Here is a 22528-nt window from a genome sequence, read left to right as displayed (position 1 = left end):
TAAAACATATCCAATAACTAAGTAAAAAAAATCTAATTTCTTCATGGATTTAGTCTAAAATGTATTCTGCTACAAAAAAAAATCCCAATACGTGTATATTATTTGGTTTGCGTGTAAGTTACAGCAGCTACAAACTATGGTATATATACTGGAATTTTTATTTTTTTTATACTAGTAATGGCAGTAATCTGGAACTTATAGTGGAACTATAATAGTGTGGTGGGAAATGTGACACTAACTTACATTAACTGAGGTTACACTAATTGCCATCAAAAGTGACACCAATACAGTGATCTGTGCTAATACTACATGTAACGGCACCCTTATGAGGGCTGCTGTGTATAGTAGTCCACCTATCACCCTCCCCAGCCAGACACACACTTTTACACTCCTCAGAGACAATAAAGCAGCCCTTGCATTTTGTTATTATTTTATTGAAGGGTATAAAACTTGGATAGTGATCAGAACATTGCAATTTGGGACTATATATGCATCCGGCATATACAGTACTCAATTTCTCTTCCTGTAAATCGCTTCCTCTCTTCTGCACTCCAGACTAGCTAGCACTCATTTGGTAGGCCTGACACTGGCTCAGCCATGCCGAAAGTAGATGCCCTTTGCAGGCAGAGACCATGGGCCCCTTTTAGTGTAGCAACAAAAATAAAGTCGTTTTTTAGTGCTAGCTGTCCACGTGGCTACTGAGGCTAGTACCACATCTTCAGACCCTGCCAGCCCTCCTGGCTGCAGCTGCCTCTCTCCACTGCCTATGTTTCCACAGTTCTGTCAGCTGGTTCTGCACCTATCTCAGACTGCAATCTCCCAGTCCTCTCAGCCGTGCCTCCCCAGTCCACTCTTCTGGTTCTACACCCATCTCAGACTGCTCTCTATCAGTCCTCTCAGGCGTGTCTCCCCAGTCCTCTCAACTGTGCTTCACTCACCAGTCCTCCTGGCTGCAACCTGTTGTTACTTCTTGGAGACTTGGCAAGCTTTGCTCTCTCCCGCTGTTCTCTTCTTGCTTCTCTGGCCAGGACACCTCTGTGTGTTGTAGGAGGGTCCCATCCGCACCCGAGCCCAGGCCTAAGGTAACCCTGGGTATTTAAGGAGGCCTGCCAATTCAAGTTGGGGATTAGTCAGGGCTCCTTAGAACACCCCAGGTGGCTCCACCTCCCCTCCAGCCTCTCTTTCTAGAAAACACTGGAACATTCTAGAAAGAAGTAGGAGGTCCTAGTGACGCCACCTGTGAGTCACCAAGCACCACCCTGAGCCATTCCCAGCCCAGATTAAAACAAACAGGCCTGGCTGCCAGCCAGGCCTGCCTAAATTTACCTACTCTACCAAAAACCTATAGCCATACTCTAGCAACCTAGAGGGTGCTACATATACACTGTCACTATCTAATGACACTGGCTTGGAGGGGATAACATCTAGAGGTGATCAAGTAAAATGTGCTGGCTTTACTAAGAAAAATAGTTTTTTTCCCTGCTTTGCAGGAAATAAAAAAACAACACCTGTCAGTGTACAGAGCTCTGAGTTGTTTACAACACAGAACTCTCTTCCGTGAATGACGGAGCTGATCAGCGGGTCTCAGTGATCAAACGTTGTCCATGACCTGATGATTGGCTTGTGCTGTAACAAATCACAGCACAGCCAGGGTGGCAGGCACATCACCCCAAAGCATTGACCACGTATCAGATACGTGATCCATTGCACAGTAGCCGCCCTGCTGCAGTAGATGTCCACAACCTGTTAAGGTGCTTTAAAATGTACCTAAAACCCAATGGTGTGAATCAGCCCTAACAAGGCAGGGGTGGATGTCTCACAAAACATATACATTTCCTTGTGATTCACTTTAATTATAGGCATTTTATCTGTTTAGTTGGGGATGTCATTCATTATATTTACTCTGAATTTCTTGATATAGAGGAGCCACACTAGGACAGAATATGAGCAGTCTGAGGATTTAACAAAAGGCGGTCTGTAGGAGGAAGGAAGGAGGGGAGGGGTGAATCATGAAGACGGAAATTAGAAAAAAACGATTTGACACATCTGTGGAGCTAAGCTTCCTCTCCCCTTCATTCTGGAGTCAATGATATCAAGACCCAACCTTCTCGATTTTATGTTGCGTTGTGATTCCGAAAGAGGAGCGCAAATAATGTAACACGCAAATGCTGGCACTTGTTGTTTTACACTACTTGGAGAAACACACCGGACCTAAAAAATAAAGATTTCAAAATAAATTTACAGTTTTATATTGCTACCGTCAGTTCTTTGACATACCAGTATGTAGGGAGAAATCCAGACATGAAAAAAAAAACATACAAAAAGGCAGGTACACTGTGTGAACCAAATACAATTCTATGATCAATGAACAGATGCATTTTACTTGGTTTCAAACATTTCTCAAACAGCGCTGTAAAGCAAAATATACAGTATATACTGTGTAATTAACCCATTGAAGCTGGCGCCTCCTGGCCCTTAAAGGGGTTTAGGATGCCGGGAGCCAGGGCGGGGTTTATGTTCATGTGACTGCCATGATTGGCTATCATGGCGATCAAATGATCAGAAAGCTCCCGATCGCAAGTAGCAATTGGGAGCACTCTGTTAGCCACTGGTAACAGGGTGTGCTTTTGGCACAGCTGTATTTACACTAATATACACAAATATGCGGCTGCTCAGGGCCAAGGCTCACCCACCGAGAGCCCACATATTTGCATGCTGCCAGCGTCAAGGAGTTAAAATAGAACTATGGGCAAAACTTTTTTCATTTTGGATAGAGTAAGGGAGGGTCATAACCCGTCAGTTTTTTTTTTTTAGCCATCTGTGTCCCATTGCGGAGATTTACCTTTACTTCCTGTCCTATAGCAAAACAGGAAGTGAGTGGAAATCCCTGCAAAATAAGGAAATCCATTGGGGCCCTCCAGGTCATCAAAACTAGTGTCCCTGTTGGAATATTTCCCCTGGAGACAGAGAAAGGTAGTGAAAAGCGCTTTGGCTTGCTGTACTAGACCCACTAGCGGTACCAGCAGCCCAGGACCCTGCCAACCTCCTCATAGAACAGGAGGAAGGGAAGGCAACTGCAACTGTGGGCAGATCCAGGTCGGAGCCCGGTTAGTACAAACCCCCCTTGGAAAGGGAGAAGGGGAAGGGGGTGAGAGGTTCTGGATTCTAGGTGTCTGAGAATCTTTGGGATCACCAGAACAGGCTGGACTTCACCAATCACCTTCCCCCCCCTCTCTAGTACAATAATGTTATATACTATATGCTTTATCTCACAGAATCCTCCAGCAGAGCCCAGGATGCCCCAGATAAACACCCTCCTGCCGCTACAGGGCATAGCTCTGCTATAACTGTATAACAAACTAGCAGTAAAAGAAGATTCTGCATTGATGAAAAAAATTCTCTCGTCTATGTAAACGGAAATGCTGGCAACAGTCAGAGCTTTCCGTGATGCCACCGGGCAGTCAACAACCCAGGGCCCTGACACAGAGGAGCTTACCTCTAGAGGAGGTACAGGAGAGCCTCTTTGGAGGGGGACCTAGTGCCATTCTCCCACCCTCACAGTCACTCCCTCTAGCCCAGGTAGAGGAGGAAGAGGAGGACAGGGGGGATATGGAAAGCCAGGCCAGGTCAGAACACAGCTCAGAGGGGGAGCTGGATCCAGACCTGTTAAGTTAGACTCAGGAGGATGCCAGGCTAAGGAGACAGCTCTTTACCCTAGAGGGTCTGGATGGACTCCTACAGGCAATATATGCAACTGAAGAGATTCCAGAAGCCCCTAGACTCTAGAGCAGTGATGGCGAACCTTGGCACCCCAGATGTTTTGGAACTACATTTCCCATGATGCTCATGCACTCTGCAGTGTAGTGGAGCATCATGGGAAATGTAGTTCCAAAACATCTGGGGTGCCAAGGTTCGCCATCACTGCTCTAGAGTAACCCCAGCACAGGACAAGGTATACAGGGGGCTGAGCAAGGCTCAATCAATAGTGTTCCCACTCCATAAAGCCCTTAAAGTGGTTGTAAACCCTCCCCTACAACTTTGTCCCATGTGAATCAGCATAAAAATCCCTAATGAACACTGCTTGTAGAGATCTCCTTACTTGCTTAGTATTGTTGTTATCATTTTTGTTCTTTAGAATGACGTCACTGAGCATGCCCAGATCTCCCCTGATTTACAGCACACTCTCTATATCTTATCTATCTGTTATCAGGACTTCCTACAGCACACAGTATTGAGCTCTCAGGTGGCTGCTAATCACTCAGAGCTTCCTCCTACACACCATGTGACCTCACATACAGTGTAAAGCAGGGCATGGGACAGCAGTACTGCAGTCTTATCAGCTGAAACTGATAGGACTCATACAGGCAAACACTAGGTAATCAGCACAAGTAAATACTATGAAATAAACAAGTCAGCTATGAACAGGGAAGCAGGGTTGCCATAGAAACGTTGGATTGAGAAGGAGGCTTGGTTAACAGTACAGGAAGTGCTCCATGTAAGGGAGGAAATACACTCCACTGTGGACTCAGAAAACAATACTTATGATGGCGCTGCCTAACCCCTGGAAACAAGTTTTTTTAAAGAGGAAGTAAACCCTGATGAGTTTACTTCCTCTTTCATTCCCTGCAAAGGCAAAGCATAATGGACTACTATGCATCGCAAAGTAGCCCATTATGTGTCACTTACATGACACAGGAGCCAGCGAAGTCACCGATGTCCCCTGTAGTTCTGAGCGTCCATCTTCTTGGTGGGTCTCCGTGGGTCTCGCTGCTCCGGCGCTGTGATTCGCCGGAGCAGCGATGACGTCACTCCCGCGCATGCGCACGGGAGCCGAGACGCACGGCATTGCGTGGCATCTTCGTCATCGTCGATGCCCCGCTCAGTGCGCCTGAGCGCCGCTGTCTACGGCGCATGTGCTGTAGATAGCGGTGCCCGTCTTCGGGCAAATATCTCCTAAACCGTATAGGTTTTGGAGATATTTGTTGGACCTACAGGTAAGCCTTAATCTAGGCTTACCTGTAGGTCAAAGTGGTTTGTAAGGGTTTACAACCACTTTAAAGTTTCTTTAAACAGTAAGTAATATGCGATTTGGGCTGGATTACAGTGGCTATAGTTTGATAATTATATAAATTAATAAGAATGCGGCGCTACCTAAAAGTACTAAAACTTATAAATGAATAATAATCCCAAAATCAATATAAATCAAATAATATCGACTAAATGAAACATGGATATAATAAGAAATGAATCCATATAGATAATCCAAATAAAGATACGTGTGCACGCAATAAATGTGCAACAATTAGTGAATAAAAGTCTGTGAAAAATTATCAATCCAGTGATTAAATAGAAATAATTTGCATAAGTAATCCAAATATAAACAAGCGTATAAAAAATATATATATATATATATATATATAAAAATGTATAAAAATATATAAAGTGAAAAATCCGTGAAAAAACAAATGTAGTGACTATTTAGATAATCAATATACACACGTGATTGTCCATAAATAAAGTGCACTGATGACTGATGAATTGCAAAAAATATACAAATAAAGTTCATGCAAAAAAGTGTGAAGAATCAATTCCCAAGAGTGGCAAATCACTGCAAACTTCAGTGCTTAATGGGTGCACCAACTATTTTCCCCAGCCTCTCACCTCCAATAGCTGGTAAACAGGCACTGTGTAAAAGGATAACTGCTGGCTTCTTAATCTTTCAGTCACACTGCTCCACCGCTGTTTGTATTTCACTGTAAGGTTATATATTATATGCCCTCCTAATAGCTCCAGGAAATCCAAGCCATATAAAGTGGAAAAACACAGAGGGCTTTCATGTGTAGTATCTTCGCTTTTTTATTGAAATAAACAGGTAAAATCCACACTTACATTCACAAATACAGCAGAGTGTGCAGCAATCGCGGACTTCCGGTTTCGGCCGTAAACCGGAAGTGATAGGTCCGACACCAAATTCCTTCCCTGACGCGTTGCGTTACAGAACGTAACTTTTGAAAAAGTTACGTTCTGTAACGCAACGCGTCAGGGAAGGAATTTGGTGTCGGACCTATCACTTCCGGTTTACGGCCGAAACCGGAAGTCCGCGATTGCTGCACACTCTGCTGTATTTGTGAATGTAAGTGTGGATTTTACCTGTTTATTTCAATAAAAAAGCGAAGATACTACACATGAAAGCCCTCTGTGTTTTTCCACTTTATATGGCTTGGATTTCCTGGAGCTATTAGGAGGGCATATAATATATAACCTTACAGTGAAATACAAACAGCGGTGGAGCAGTGTGACTGAAAGATTAAGAAGCCAGCAGTTATCCTTTTACACAGTGCCTGTTTACCAGCTATTGGAGGTGAGAGGCTGGGGAAAATAGTTGGTGCACCCATTAAGCACTGAAGTTTGCAGTGACTTGCCACTCTTGGGAATTGATTCTTCACACTTTTTTGCATGAACTTTATTTGTATATTTTTTGCAATTCATCAGTCATCAGTGCACTTTATTTATGGACAATCACGTGTGTATATTGATTATCTAAATAGTCACTACATTTGTTTTTTCACGGATTTTTCACTTTATATATTTTTATACATTTTTATATATATATATATATATATATTTTTTATACGCTTGTTTATATTTGGATTACTTATGCAAATTATTTCTATTTAATCACTGGATTGATAATTTTTCACAGACTTTTATTCACTAATTGTTGCACATTTATTGCGTGCACACGTATCTTTATTTGGATTATCTATATGGATTCATTTCTTATTATATCCATGTTTCATTTAGTCGATATTATTTGATTTATATTGATTTTGGGATTATTATTCATTTATAAGTTTTAGTACTTTTAGGTAGCGCCGCATTCTTATTAATTTATATACCTATTTTTTAGTGCAGAGATCACTGTTTTTATGCTGGCTGCTTCCTATGCGCATCAATTTTGTATTTATTTAAATATTTTAAAAAATTTTTAAAAAATTTTTTTATGACATATTAGGTGGAGCGCACTAGTTTACTCTTTACATATAGTTTGATAATTACTTATTATAATGGACTAAATGAAAAGAAGCATCAGAGTGGGAGAGTTTACTTCCTCTTTAAGGATCTGGTCCTACAGGAATGGAGGGAGCCTGAAAGGAGTATTGTCAGACAAAAAAAAACTTGGAAAAAGAGGTTCCCCTTTAATCAGACTGACGAAGAGACATTCTTTAAGCTCCCAAGACTGGATGCTGCCCTGTCTCAAGTCACCAAGCTTTCTGACCTCTCCTTTGAGGATGCAGGCAGTATTAAGGATTTGATGGACCGTAGAGCAGAATGCCTTCTTAGAAAAGCTTGGGAGGCTAATACATCAGCCATGGGTCCGGCCTTAGCAGCAGCCTGTGTAGCCAGGAATGCAGATTTCTGGGTGGAGAAAATGACTAAGCACCTGTCTCAGGAATCTGAAGTGGATGACGTCCTTGACTCCCTATCAGTAATAGGAAAAGCTGTCGCTTACCTTACAGATGCTGCAGTTGAGTCTGCAAAAGCCTCGGCTAAAATGGCCACATTAATCAACTCAGTCTGGAGAGCTGTCTGGTTTACGGCTGGATTCACACCTATGCAGTTTTAGTGCTTTTTGCATTTTGTAGATTTTCACTACAGTCCATTTAACATGGTTTCCTATGGAACACGTTCTGTAGTACAAATCTGCAAAATGCAAAAAGCATTAAAACTGCATAGGTGTGAATCCAGCCTTAAGACTTGGAAAGGAGATGTTACGTCAAAGAGTAAACTGTGTGGCCTTCCCGTTCAGGGTTCATTGCTGTTTTGCCGGGCCTGGATAACGTTCTGTCTAGGTTTTCAAAAAAGGGTAAAAAATTCTCAAAGCCAAAAAAAGAAAAAATTTAAAGAATTTTTTGAGGCCCCCCAGGACAACCACAACATAGAGCCAAAAAGGAGCCCAACAAATGGTGGGGCTATGGTAGTGGAAAGCAAAAGAACAGTTTGTCGTTTTCCTCCCCCAAGGTTGACACCAAAGAAACCAAGTGACGCCAAGATCAAGGTGGGGGGACGACTGTCCCACTTTGTCCCTCAGTGGGAAAAGATATCGGACAGCAGTTACATCTGCCAGATTCTGCGAGAAGGTTATTGTCTGGAGTTCTTGGCAAAACCTCCCTCTATGATCACCCTTACACATATCCCCAGGGATACCCTGAAAAGATCTGTCCTCCTGGAGGGTATCCAGGAATTTGGTGTAACAGCAGGTGGCGGTACCAGTACCAAAGGAACAACAGTACCAGAAATTCTACTCCCATGTATGCGTTGTTCGCAAGCGGTCAGGAAAGTATCAGCTGAAATCTGAACAGGTACCTGGAATACAAAAAGTTTACTATGGAGAGTATCTACTCTGTACGCAAAAACCTCATGAAGGAGGCCTTCATGACGACTCTGGACCTCAGGGATGCCTACCTGCATGTGCCAATTCAAGTAGATCATCAGGCATTCCTGAGGTTCGCAGTAGCAGTTGGAGGGGAGATTTTTCACTTGCAGTTTAGAGTCCTTCCTTTCCGGTTAACAGCCAGCCCAAGGATTTTAACAAAAATCCTAGCAGAGGCAGTAGCATTTCTACATCTCCAGGGTATATCTCTAATTCCATACCTGGACAATGTATTGATCTCCGGGCCATCAGTCACCCAGGTCAGTTTAGATACCAACAAAGTAATGTCTGTTCTAAAAAACTTGGGATAATCAACATGGAAAAACCCTCCCTCGAACCAGAACAGGTCAAGACCTTTCTTGGTTACAGGGTGGACACCAGACTGCAGAAGCTCTTCTTGCCAGAGGACAAGGTGGCAAAACTAGCTTCATCAGTAGGGGGCTTGATAAAGACCCTGCAATGCTCCTGAAGGGAGGTACTAAGAGCCCTAGATCTGATGTCAGAAAGGATACCAGCCATAGTCTGGGCGCAACTTCACTCAAGAGACCTTCACCACTTCTTCCTGTCTTCATGGGACAAAAAGAAGGAGTCATTGGATCAGGAGATATTACTAACCCCTCAGGTCCTGTACTCCCTGGGGTAGTGGACAGTACCCAAAAACCTAAAGGATGGCAGGCCGTGGGCTCAGTGGAATCTGGTAAAAGTTACCACCAATGCCAGTTCCTGGGGGTGGGGGGCCCACCTTGGAATGGAGAAAGTCCAAGGCCAATGGAACAGCTCGCTAGGTCGGATGTTGTCCAACTACAGGGAGCTCAAAGTAGTGGGGGAGGCCCTGAAAGCCTTTCAAAAGAACATCATGAGCAAGGAGGTTCAAGTGAGCTCTGACAATGCCACTGCCATAGCCTACCTAAGTCACCAGATCCAGACTCCTGTTAGAATTATCCAAACAGATTCTGGACTGAAGGAAAGGTTCTCTACATCTCAGCTGTCCACATAAAAGGGACAAGCCATCAGCCGATAAGACAAGGGGAATGGGAATTGAACCCCAAGGTATTTCAAACCCTGGTGCAACGCTTTGGAAATCCGGAAATGGATCTGTTCGCCAACAGGAGAAACAGGAAGGTAAAGAGATATTTCTCGATTTCCCAAGAGAGGGAGTCAGAATGACTAGATTTATGACTCAAACCTGGCAGTGCAGGCTGGCATATGCTTTCCCACCCCTACCACTGATTCCGCGAGTTCTTCAGAAGCTCAGGCCAACTCCTCCTGATAGCGCCCTGGTGGCTAAGGAGAGCTTGGTTTGCAAGCTTAAGTTCGATGGCAGTGGCAGAGCCACGGAAGCTCAGGATCTTCTCAGGCAAGGTCCAGTACTACAATCAAGGCCGGAATTTTTCCAGCTGAGGGCCTGTTAAGTGAGCGTCAGATCTTAAAAAGTACCCTCCTTCTGAGTAGGAAACTAGTGACTAAAAAGATGTATTCTAAAGTCTGGAAGACTTTCTGTTCCTGGGGAAAAGAAAGACAGTTCGCCTCCACCACTGTTTCCGTTATCCTGGAGTTTCTCCAGAACGGAGTAGACCAAGGGCTAGCTGTCAGCACCCTTCAGGTTCAGATAGCGGCCCTCTCGGTCTAACTTGATGTAAGATTGGCAAAGGAAGACCTCATTAAACATTTTCTGCTGGCCGGGGAAAGGATTACCCCGTCTCCAAAAGTAGTTTCCCACCATGGGATTGGACAAGGGTGTTAGAGGCGTTATCTAAACACCCATTTGAACCTATAGAAGAGGTACTCTTTACGTTTCTAACCTTAAAATTATCATTTTTGTTAGCAATTTCTACGGCCAGGAGGGTCGGGGACTTGCAAGGGCTGTCCATGAAGGACCTTTCCTATTGGTACAGCCAGATAGGGTCACCCTCAGGGCAGATACCTTATATCTACTAAAGGTAGCATTCTAATTTCATAGGACGCAAGATATAACATTGCCGTCCTTTTGTGATACATCAAAAAATGAGAAATAAAATAAACTTTGTTGTCTGGATTTAAGAAGGTGCCTCCTTACCTATCTAGAAAGAACAAAGAGTTTTAGGAGGTCCAGTCCCCTGCTAATTCTGTACGTTGGGTCTAGGAAGGGACTTCAGGCTTCTAAAGCCACAGTCTCCAGATGGATCAGGGAAGCCATCTCCATGGCTTATGAGAGTTATGGAGTTCCAGCACCAGCAAAGGTTAAAGCTCATTCAACCAGGTCACTAGCAACGTCCTGGGCTGAAAAATAAGGGGCCTCCTGGGAACATATCCGCAGCGCGGCCACATGGTCCAGTCAAGATACGTTCCTGAAGAACTACCGTGTGGAAGTGTTATCACAGCAAGACTTGGCTTTTGGTCGGAAGGTCCTACAAGGTGTGGCCTCACCCTGAAGGTAGGCGTGTGTTTACTTGATTATCCTCTCAGGTGTGCCGTCCTGGAAGGTGATAGGAGAAAACCTACGTTAGACTTACCCGTAACTATTTCTACGAACCTTCCAGGATGGCAGACCTACTTCCCGCCCTATGTGGAGGGAAAGATAAGCTAAACTCTAGGTGTAAGTACCTATGTGGAGCGATGCTCCTTGTGAACTAGTTCAGGATTACTTTATTACATACTGGGGATCAAGGGGAAGGATGGGGACTAATAACAAGCTGTCAATTGATTGTGTTTCCTTTAAGGAGGAGCCCTCATCTCTCAGGTGTGCCGTCCTGGAAGGTTAGTAGAAATACCATTACCGGTATGTCTAACGTAGGTGTTCCTTTCCATATAGATATACACTATATTGTAAAAAGTATCGGGACGCCTGCCTTTTTACGCACTGTGCACATGAACTTTAATGGCATCCCAGTCCTAGTTTGTAGGGTTCAATAATGAGTTGGCCCACCCTTTACAGCTTTAAGGTCCATAAAGACACGGATGAGCGAGTTTGGGGTGGAGGAACATGACTAGCCTGCACAGAAAGCTGACCTCAAGCCGATAGAACACCTTTGGGATGAATTAGAGCAGAGACTGCAAGCCAGGCCTTCTCATCCACATCAGCGTCTGACCTCACAAATGCGCTTCTAGAAGAATGGTCAAACATTCCGATAGACACACTCTTAAACTAGGTGAGCAGCCTTCCCATAATTGTTGAAGCTGTTATAGCTGCAAAGGGTGGGCCAACTCAATATTGAACCCTACGGACTAAGACTTCAATGCAATTAAGGTTTGAGTGTGTAAAGGCAGGCATCTCAATACTTTTGGTAATATAGTATATACATATATATATATATATATATATATATATATATATATACACACACACACACACACACACACACACACACACACACAGTATATATATTGCATTCTTTCAATATAAATAAAGTGAAGATCACTCCAAAATGAAATTGTTGTGCTTCCCCACCCCAGTACTCTCATGGGTGACTCACTAGAAGCAAATTCCCTTTGTGATAAAGAAGGTCTGAAATTTAACTGGAAATTCTTCTCTAATCCTCTTCTTCCAAGACCAGATTGTCTTCTTATTAATGTGTCAAGAGAATATAAAAATTAAAGGCCCCAGATAGTGTGATATGGCTTAAAATGTTTTAATTTAAAACCCCCAAAAATTGCACTCACATGTATTTGTTCTACTCACAGCACTAGTATGGTGAAGATTGATGCTTTATAATTCTGGGGGAGGGCAGCCAACCAATGCCCCCTAGGACAGACATGACTGCAGGAAATGTGGGGTACACCGGGAACACCCCCCCCCCACGGGAGACGGACGGCCTCCTTACCTTAGGATGCAGATATCCTGCGGGGGGTGACTCCGATCTCCCCTCCTCCTCCCCCCGCTGTCCGAGCCAGGGAGTGCTGGATGGCTGAGCTGCTGCGAGGGAGCCATTGTGGTGGCTGGTGGGTCGGTCTGTATTCCACTGCTTCTCCTTTGGCCATGCGTCGCCTCCCCCTTGGCCAATAAGATCACTTCTTCTTTCGCCCAGTCTGGAAATGGGTGTCATGACTGGCTTCCTGATTGGCTGGGAGGAGAATCAGAGTTACAATAGTGAATATTCATTTGCTATTGTCACACAACTGTGTGGGCTTCAAGAGCAGTGCTCTGTGCCCCAAACCCACCCTTTTTTTGAAGCATATTGGAGCCTCTGGCTCTAATCACGTGCGTAAAAACAACCCCCCCACCCCCCCGCATTGGAATCCATGCATCCGGTTCCCTGTATGTATATTAGGGGCATAGATGGGGGTGGGGGTGGCACCCATGCGCCCCTAATGGGCAGACTGCCATTGCACAAGTATATAATGGTCAATCTCATATACAGTAACCCACCTGCTTCTGCCTGTACTTGCTTCTAAGGCCGCGTACACACGCGGGGACTGTTCGCTCAACTTTGTTCGTCAAACAGTTTCAGCGGACAGTCCGCTCAAAAATAGCATGGACGGACTTGCCCACACACGACGAACGAACAGTCCGCTGAAACCGTGCGCGATGACGTGAACGGCACGTACGACGGGACTAGAAAACGACGTCCTATACACTGCAATGCAACCTTCGGCGTGTAAATTTTTTCTGAGCATGCGCGGAACTTAGTTTGACGAACAAGCCTACACACGAGGGGACTGTCCACTGAAACAAAGTTTCAGCGGACAGTTTTTCGGAAATTCCGAAAAACTTTGTTCAGCAGACTGTCCGCTGAAACTGTCCGCTGAAGCCCACACACGAGCGGACCCTAAATGCAGTGTGTTTGCCTGAACTGGTATGCATGGTACAGAAGTACTAGGCGATCCGCTTGTTCTCTGTTTTTTAAAGTAGTGCATGTACTACTTCTGCTGATGTGATTTCAAGACCATTCAAATAACTAGGCCAATAGGGTTTTATTTTTTTTAATTTTTTTGTACATACTTCTGAACAGCAATTTTACATTGCTTCACAAAATATTTGGCCCACAGTTGGGGTGCAGATCTTTGCTCTCAATTGGTGAGGTGGTCAAACTCTGCAACCCGGGTTAAGAATGTCATAGCTACAAAGCAAAGCATCGCAGCCGCTGCATGTGTACAGCCCTGTCTGGCTGCATTGTTATATTGACTTTTATATTCACTTTTGATCATTCCCTTCACACCAGGAATCAGCCAGAGAGCAATTGTCAGTGCTGCTGCAGAGTGCTGCCATTCTAACATGTTTCGGACAGTGGTGACTGGAGGATGTGTGCAGGCAGAATTAGAAAAGGATCTATAAATGTAATCATTCAAATCTTATATGGACTTTAAATTATAACTTTTCTTTTGCAACTATACCCCCCCCCCCCCCCCCCCATCTCATTTCTCAGGAGTTATATTTACGATCCTGACAGATCCATGCTATGTGGCCGACAACCATCTATTGCGAGACTGCTTTTCTGAAGCTTTTTTTTTCCTTATGTAGCGACGGCTCCTGAAGAGCACACGCTATGTTTTTTTTTTCTATTTAAAATTCCTAAAACCGCAGTTTGGTTTTGTGCTTAATTATACCAAATTATGGTTTCAATACCAGTCTAGCTGGATTGCACTGGGTTCTGCTTGGCCACTGGTGTCGCTGTCACTTCTGGCAAGTGTGAGAACGCAGTTTAGCTAGGCACATTGAGTGCCATTTTTTTCTCGGAACCAGCCCAGTGGGAGTGTCATCCTGCTATGCATTCTGGGAGAGGGTACTTAAGGTACTGACATCACATGCTTCTGGGTTCAGGTCCAGAAGATCTTTCTGTCTGTTTGGTCCTGGTCCTCCTGACCAGTCCCCATGGCCCTCATGGCCTGGGGTGCAGATCCATCCAATTCAGAGTCTCGGGGCTGGTTAGCCCGAGGCAAAGTAACTGGAAGGAGGATTCAAAGGTGGTCCGGTGCGGTCTCATCTGTGGGGAGGCTCAGCAACTAAGGAAGCAACCAGAGGAGGACTCTTCGGGAGAAGGCCACGCTGAAGGCTGGCTTCTCAGAAAGCGCCTGGAGGCTTAGTTGAAAGACACCAAGTGAATCTACACTCGTACGGAAGCGCCGGACCGGCTGCAAGATACCGGTACCATATGAGGGCTCTCTAAATTTGTCTACATCCTTCAGTTACTACAAGTGTTCTATAACAAGTCTGTGGCAGAGACTTTATTCACCAGTGTTCTACAAGTCTGTGGCAGAGACTTTGTTCAAGCATCCTACATGCAAGTCTGTGGCAGAGGCTTTGCTTTATTTGAACACTATCAGCTACTAGGCCTAGTGAGAGGAGGTCTATCCGGTAGATGTGAGAATCCAGTTGTGAGTGGCCATTCTCTGGCTTTCTATAGTGAGAGACTTCCTATCTTGAGCAGTTCCAAGAGTACCTGAACTTTCTACCTAAACCCTCTATCCTTCATCAAGAGACAGTTTTGTCTACCCTTTTTTTTTGCAAATAAAAATCCCAAAGGTGGATCCAGGGTCAGTTTCTGCAGTTCTTTGGGCCATCTACCTCCGGAAACCCCTAGATGCATATGAGGTCAAGAAGGTATTGGTGAGCCCAACAAAATCAGCCACTCCTTCAGGGGGTGGGACTACATTTATTTTTTAATTATTCTTTACTGAGATACAATGGTCACATTTTCTGTCCATTGTTTTGATCATGTATGCATACCCCCCAACTGTGAGGTTTTTATTAAAGAATATGTAAACCCAACATTTCATATTCCTTATATGTGCCTGCTATACCATGTACTTCTATGGAAAAGTATCCTGTTGTCTTTGTATTGTTTCCTTTATGTGAAATCCCTGGTGTTCCTTTCAGTCCCTCTGCTTTCCTATTAAAAACTGACCACACTAGGCATAAGAGCAAAGCCAGGTCAGTTAGTTGTGGTTCTAGAAAGTATTGACTCAGGGGGCTGAATATAAATGCATGCCGCGCTTTTCATATATTTGTAAAAAAAAAAAAAAAAAAAAAAAAAAACACAACTTATCATTTCGCTTCCACTTCACCATCATGTGCCACTTTGTGATCTATCACATAAAATCCCAATAAAATACATTAACGTTTTTGGTTGTAACATGACAAAATGTGGAAAATTTCAAGGGGTATGAATACTTTTTTAAGGCACTGTACTACCCCAGTGGAAGACAAGTGGTAAAATTGAAAGTCCTTGTAAAAATCATGTTTTTAATATGAGATATTAATTGAAAGGAATAAAGAGACTGTATGTAGACTGACTATAGGAGATGACAGATTGTGGTTCCTAGCTATTAGGAACTCACGATCTGCCTCTCCTCTCAGAACAGGGATTTGTGTGTTTACACAAACACTTCCCTATTCCGCCTCTCATGCCCACGATCGCGTGCGGCACATCAGGCACCCCCTCAGTGCGTGCCTGCTATCCAGCTTAAAGGAGCCGAAGTGCAGCTACGACGGCTTGTGGGGTTATGCCGACCTGTCACAAATGAGGGCGGCTGGTCGGCAAGTGGTTAAAGAGGAACTGCAGTCTCCTCAGATAATCTGTAATAAAAACATCTTTGCCACTCTGAAGGATTTTCCGCAGACAAAACCTCAGACATTTGTCTGAAGGGCGTTGGGCAGGAACTTGTCCTGCATACAAAACGGCAAGGAATTGTCGGCCAAACACGAACGTAGTGACGCACTACGTGTTTTTTCAGCTCTTTAGCGCCACCCTTTGGGCTCCTTCTGCTAATTTCGTGTTAGTAGAAGTTTGGCGAATGTTGATTTGTGCTTTTCATTTTGCACTTTTCAGTTTGTTTTTGACCGGCTGTTCATCAACCAGACATGTGGAATCAGAGGAGATAACGTGTTATTTATTATTGGCCTTGGAGTTATTGCTTTGACCCAAGTCCAGTCCAGGAACAGGAGGAGGAGGAGGATTTCTTGGACCAAAAATTGGTTGCTTTATTAATCGTGACCAATTATGTCATATGCCTTTGCTGGGGGAGCTACAGGAGAATAATCCAGATGATTTTCAGAATTATCTCTGGATGACGGAACGCTGCTTTCACCAACTTTTGGCATGGTTGACCCCCTATATTAAGAAGCAGGACACATGCATGAGGCTTTTATTTTATTTTTTGGTTGAATAATGAATTGATTTGGCTTATTTTCTATATTTTTGGATGCATAGAATGCACTTTTTGTTTAAGTTCTATTGGCAGATAGTATGTCTAATTTTATTTGTTTTCTTTTTTTTAATGCACAATAAAAAATTCGTAGAGAATACTTGGCTATGTGTTTTACTTAAAAAAAGAGTTTGGGAGTAGGCAGTTACAATGTAAAATTAACAAGGGACACCAAAATAGTTGTATTTTTGATCTTATAATCTATGGGATAATGGTGTTGTGGTAACTTGCACCAAAAAAAAACAAAAAAAAAAAACAGGCATTATTATATTATTCTTGATATCACTAGAAAAAAAAAACTAGAAAAAAAAGCCTTTGAAAATTAGTTTGCAATAACTCCATCAGTATCACCACCAAAGCAGATTCATTATTATCTCATTAAAGAAGAAGAGAATGTGCGCTGCATTTCAAGATTTCATAATTTGCCACATCACGAATGTTCATTCTCCATTAGGAACGTTAGTTTTAAAGATCGTCCGCTTCTGGCTTGTCCTTGCTTCCGAGCATGCGTGTTTGTACTTTGGACTTTTATCTGATGGATTTGTGTACACACGGTCGGAAAATCTGACAACAGACATTTGCCCGCAGAAAATTTTAAAGCCTGCCATCCAACATTTGTCCACAGAAAATTCCACAACAATTGTCCGATGGAGCGTAAAACAGTAGGATTTTCTGCCAACAGCCTGTTATGAGACAATTCCCATCAGAAAGTCTGATCATGTGTACGAGGCTTTAGTCTGGCTGGATTTACAGAGACACAGACCTCCAGCCCTGCAACTCTCATTGGCCCTCGTATGACTCATCCCCCTCCCTTCCTTCCAAACTCACAACAGTGAGAGAGCTGTGCATGATGTCATAAGCCTAGGCCAATGACCAGACAAGAAACAGGAAGTGGGCTGTATAAGGTATTTACTGGCAGAAAAAAAAATGTTTTACTATCCAAAGTTAAAACAGGGGCAGAAGATTTAATAGATGGAAAGATGAAAAAATGACTGAAGTTCTACTTTAAATGCATTTTATTCCTGAAAATGTGCATTTGATAAACAGCTATGCAAGAACCATGCAACATAAATTGCAAGAACCACCATTTTATTCTCCAGGGTCTCTGCTTTCAAAAACGAAATATATGTATCACCCGCTACCAATAGGTAGGTGCTAGTAAGGGTTATTTTACTAGGTTTTTCAGCACAGGCAAATTTAGGCGGGCCTATGATGCAAGCTAGGCCTGCCTGTTTTGATCTGGGGGCTGGGAGTGGTTAGAGTAGCAGTGGGTGTGACCACCTCTGCTCCACTTCTGGGGCACCTCCCCTGCTTCTAGGGAGAAGATTCTGTAAGAGGGGCTGGGCCTAGAACTGGAGTGGCAGGCAGCTCATGTAGTAGCCCTGACAATCCCCAATCGCTATTGGTAGGGGACGGGCCTCCTATATAAGCTGAGGTGATATGCCACTGGTGGGAGAAGTCGGCTGAGCGAAGTGAGGAACGGAGGCCAGCCCCATGCTGCTCGGGGAGAACTGTGAGGGAACATTGCCTCTACATGGTCATTGGCAATGTCTCTGTCACCACATGGTGGCAGGGAACTCCTGGAGTAGAGGAGCAGGTGAAGCTGTCAAAACGCACGGTCCGGTCAAGTTCCTCATCAAGGACTCGGGCTGAGGAAGGTCGTGAGTGTTACCACAGTGGAGGGCTAGATGTGCCAGGGAATCTGTGAGGGAACTCTTCTTTTACAAGGTCATTAGAGTCTTCCTCAGGAGTCACAAATTGGTGGCCCTCCAGCTGTTGGAATGCCTCATGGAACTTTTAGTTTCACAAGGCTGACAGTTACAAGCATGACTCCCACAGGCAGAGGCATGATGGGACTTGTAGTTTCACAACAGCTGGAGGGCCGCCAGTTTGAGACCCCTGGTCTTCATCAAACACACGGTGGATGATGGGGAGTCCTGGATCAGAGAAGGGACTGTGGGGATCTGTGTCAAGTCGATGTGGCCTGAGGGCACATGATTTGCAAGTTGGCCTGGCTGGGAACAGTAGTATACCACCTAAAGCAGGGGTTGACAAATTTGCTTGGAGTCTAGGAGCCAGCTAAAAAAGTTAGGAGCCAAGTCCGTGACGGCGATCTGGACCTGTCCCTGGCCTGACATGGAGACGAGTGAGGGGAAGATAGCCCCCAGCCCCTCACCTGTCTCCAAGTCATTGCCCATAGCTATTAGAGGGACATTTTATTTGTTTTATTTTTTTCAAATGACGATTTTTTTTTAAATTGCATTTTAGTGTAAATATGAGATGTGAGGTCTCTCTGACCCCCCGGATCTCATATATAAGAGGACCTGTCATGCTTCTTTCTATTATAAAGGATTTTTACATTCCTTGTAATAGGAATAAAAGTGACACATTTTTTTTTTAAAAGAACAGTGAAAAAAAAATAAAAATAAAAGTTAAAATAAGAAAAAAATTTTTTTTTAAATGCGCCCTGTCCCGCCAAGCTTGCGTGCAGAAGCGAACGCATATATGAAAGCAATGTTCAAACCACACATGTGAGGTATCGCTGCGATCGGTAGAGTAAGAGCAATAATTCTAGCCCTAGACCTTCTCTGTAACTCAAAACGTGCAACCTGTAGAATTTTTTAAACGTCGCCTATGGAGATTTTAAAGGGTAAAAGTTTGTCGCCATTCCATGAGCGGGCGCAATTTTGAAGCATGACATGTTGGGTATCAATTTACTCGGCATAACATTATCTTTCACAATATAAAAAAAATTGGGCTAACTTTACTGTTGTCTTATTTTTTTTTATTAAATAAATTATTTTTTCCCCAAAAAAAGTGCGCTTGTAAGTACGCTGTGCAAATATGGTGTGACAGACATTATTGCAACAACCACCATTTTACTCTCTAAGGTGTTAGAATAAAAAAGAAAAAAAAAGTGTGTGTGTATATATATATATATATATATATATATATATATATATATATATATATATATATATATATATATATATATATATGTATATATGTATGTAATGTTTAGGTGTTCTAAGTAAATGGAAGGAGATCTATTAGCATTAATGGTTGTAATTCCAACGGCCACCACAAGAGGGCGCCAGATTCCAGAAGGAATAGGATCACAGAAGGGAATAGCTAGCATCACAGAAGGCCTCAAAGCCGGGGGCTCAATTACCAGCCCCCGGCGGCGCGGCCCGACGCAATCACGCTGGGGGGTCCACGGAGACAGGATACCCCCAGCTGTGCTGCCCCAGGCGCAAGTCGCTAATTCTAGTCGCCAATGCGACGTGGCGCCCGGGTTTTGTCGAGCCCTGACCTAAAGCAATGCTTTTAAACTAATATGCCTCCGGGGAGAGGTTCTGCAGGCCTCAAGCCTAGTAGCAGCGAGCAGCCAGAGCCTGTAAAGGGACTTATTCGGAGTGGGCACCTATTAGTAGGGGTGCAACGGATCCGTGATCCGAACAGGTCACCCGGCTCGGATCGGCACACGCTGCGATCCGCGGTCATGGCCTTAGGAAAGGCCACGACTTCGGCCTAGCTCTGAAGCGGCGCCCATCTTTCTACACCCAGGCCATTTACATTGTGATCGCTCCGTCAAAGCGATCCGGAGCGATCACTTGTAAACAAACCGGCATCATGTCATGACGCCAGTTCCTCTCTTCCTTCTCTGTACTGATCTGTACAGTGGAGAGGGAGAGATCAGATGGATGCAGCGCTGTGAGCTGCATCTGTAGTGCCCACAGCGCTGCTCTTTGGCAGCCTACTCTGCAATGCCCTGCCAATACCCAGCAATACTCTGCCATACTCTTACATACCCTGTCAATACTATGCCATGCTCTGATCTACCCAGCCATGCTCTACCGTACCCAGCAATGCTCAGCCAATATTACATTGGGGGAGATTGTGGATATTACAGTGGGGACTATATGACGGTGGAATTTTCACAGGTTTTTGCAAATTCAATTATTTGCTGATCCGAAAAATGAGCCGATCCGTGACACAATCCGAGAGTTTTTTGATCCGTTGCACCCCTACCTAATAGAAAATGTGACATACTTAATTTCAGTAACTACAAGCATGTGCAGGAGGAAACTAGTGTGAGTAGAAGGAATCAAGTTTTTGCAGGAGGAGCAATAGTCTATATGGAGATGTAGGAGGAAATGTATATTTAATGTCCATGCACATCTAATCTCCTGGCTCTAACATTGTGCTGAAAGTGGATGTAAACACAATGTCATCCTTTCTAAACTACTGCCATGGGGGTTATCTAGAAGGATATACACGCCTCATGCATGTATCTTTACCTGTCAAATGTCTCCCCTCTGTCTATTATGAGACCTGAAAAACTGCAGATTCTGTGGGTGGGTCTGTTGTCTGGAGCTCGGTGGGTGGAGTTGTGATGTCAGTAGACTCTCCGCCCACCTCTACACTCCCCTTATCAACATGCATTTTTTCCTGTGTATTTCTTACACTGTACTTCTGCTATGATCTCTAACATCCAATGAAAAGACAGGAAAGTAACCACATGACTTCAGCATGCCCAATTATGCTGAGGTGTGGAACATCCAATCCTTGCAGAGCAGCAGAAGAAAGGAGTGGGAGGGAATTAAAAAATAATGCATGTTTCTTAGACTAGTGCACGAGATATATAAATCACATGTCACTCACAGCAAGGAGGAGGATTTGACAGTTTTTCTCTGTCAAGATTTATCTCACTGAACAATAAAAGAGGATTGCTCAGAGCAGGATTGACTCTTTATGGCAAGAATAAAGGAAACCTTATAATCTACATTATGACATTAAAAAAAAAAAAGTTTGGCTTACATTCCCATTAAATTATAAATATCATGGCAATAACAAATCCTATGGGCATCCCATATATATATATATATATATATATATATATATATATATATATATATATATATATATATAGTGTGTTTGAAGGTTCCAAGTAAAAATGATGATTTTACCATGTGTATGTGAGATATTGGTCTGAGTGGCATGTGACTGATGCAACTCATTAAAGTGGAGTTCCACTCCAAAAAAATAAAATTAAATAAAATGTAGTACTGTGCTTCAAAAAAATACTTGAGAATTTTTTTTTTTGCACTCCTCTACATGCCTGTTGCTAGGGGCTCCCTCGTAATCTGCCTCCTTTGGCACCTGACATCACCTCGGCACAGGAAGGGAGAGGAAAGTGACGTTGGCATAGGAAGGGAGTGCCTGGCGCCGCTTGTGCATTTGTAGTGGGTGCTTTGCTGGGCACCCACAGTTAAAATGCCAGCACCGCCAAGCAGGGAGGGGGGGGGGGGGGGGCTGGTCCCTGGACAGGTAAGTGTCCAATTATTAAAATTCCACAGCTGCAGTATTTGTAGCTGTTGACCAATTTTGTTTTTTAAGTGGGAACCCCGCTGTAAGAAACATCAAAACGCATTGGGTTACTGACATAATGTAAAAGTTCCCGGGTAGGATGATCAGTCACAAGTTACAATCACAAAGCCAAACCAATGCAAAAAAACATTGGAATTACACCCACACATTTCATTTGCTGACGGTTGGGAAATCATCCAATTTGTTGTGTCAGTAAGTAGAGGAGATCAGGGGACAATCCATGAGACAGGGCAGAGCTATTTACTGCCTGTATACCAATATATATAGCCACATGACTGACTCATACCAAGTACTAAACTATTTTATCCACTTCCAGTACGAGGACAATTACGACGTTTACTGCACCAATAAAACCTCCCGAACTCCATTTAGCTCTACTTATAACAGACATTTGAGACAAGCCTTAAGCCTGTGAATCACCCAGCGTCTGAACGAGCCGTGCCTCTCTCCTTACACCTTCAACACACTCATTCCCGATGACTCTACACGTTATTCTATATCCGCCCGCCTTTATATACTGCTATAAATAGCTTCCCGGCTCTGACAAATCAACAGTTGACTCCACCTAGGGGACAGGCTATG

General features: G+C 43.8%; 1 long non-coding RNA gene across 1 annotated transcript; it reads right to left on the bottom strand.

The window, feature by feature from the left end:
• Nucleotides 1-442: 442 nt before the first annotated feature.
• LOC143936539 (uncharacterized) lies at nucleotides 443-22439 on the bottom strand. The gene is made up of 3 exons (XR_013263648.1): nucleotides 22367-22439; nucleotides 12235-12474; nucleotides 443-2211 (listed from the first exon to the last, which is right to left on the bottom strand). It is a non-coding gene; the product is annotated as an uncharacterized LOC143936539 (long non-coding RNA).
• Nucleotides 22440-22528: the final 89 nt, after the last annotated feature.

This window comes from Lithobates pipiens, unplaced genomic scaffold, assembly GCF_037356315.1.
Source record: "Lithobates pipiens isolate NorthernLeopardFrog02 unplaced genomic scaffold, aLitPip1_a1.2 Scaffold_1, whole genome shotgun sequence".
In the NCBI taxonomy this organism is placed as follows: domain Eukaryota; kingdom Metazoa; phylum Chordata; class Amphibia; order Anura; family Ranidae; genus Lithobates; species Lithobates pipiens.
This window is presented reverse-complemented; position numbering and strand designations above follow the sequence as displayed.